Consider the following 577-nt stretch of genomic DNA (forward strand, 5'->3'; position numbering starts at 1 on the left):
TGTCCCCACTGCTCGCACAGCAAGGGGAGCCGGCCTAGTATTGGGGAAAACAGATTCTGTGCCTCTGGGTTGGCGGAGATCTGGAGGGTGGGTGGAGGGGGAGGAACCCAATCCTGTTGGTTCATTTGCAAAAAAAAAAACAAGGAAGAACTGGCTTCAGGCAGAGTTCAGTAACTGAGGGCAAGGCCTCTGGAGTCTCTAATCCCACTGGTCCCTAGCCCCTATCTTGGGGCCTAGGCTCAGCCTGGAAAAGTCCCTTGGAGAAAAGCCGAGAACAGGCGCCTGCTCTGGGGCACCTATCAGAAGCAGCGCAGTATCCAGAATTTTTTGGCAATCGTCCAGTGGAACCAGAGTTAACCCCTCAACCCCCGGCATCTGCTGCCCCAGCCCCCATCTTGTGTGGCAGGCCACCTTGCTGTGCCCACAGCCCTTCGGGGATTCCAAGTTACACTCTGAAGTTGCCACCCCTCAGTGCTGCAGGAAACACCAGTGGGCCTAGGGAGGCCTTGGCCCAAGGAGCTGCTGCTAGGGACCAGGGAGTGAAACAGAGGTGCAGATGGACGCCAGCCTGTGGAGG

Source organism: Bison bison, unplaced genomic scaffold, assembly GCF_000754665.1.
Source record: "Bison bison bison isolate TAMUID 2011002044 unplaced genomic scaffold, Bison_UMD1.0 scf7180017851673, whole genome shotgun sequence".
Taxonomy (NCBI): Eukaryota; Metazoa; Chordata; class Mammalia; order Artiodactyla; family Bovidae; genus Bison; species Bison bison.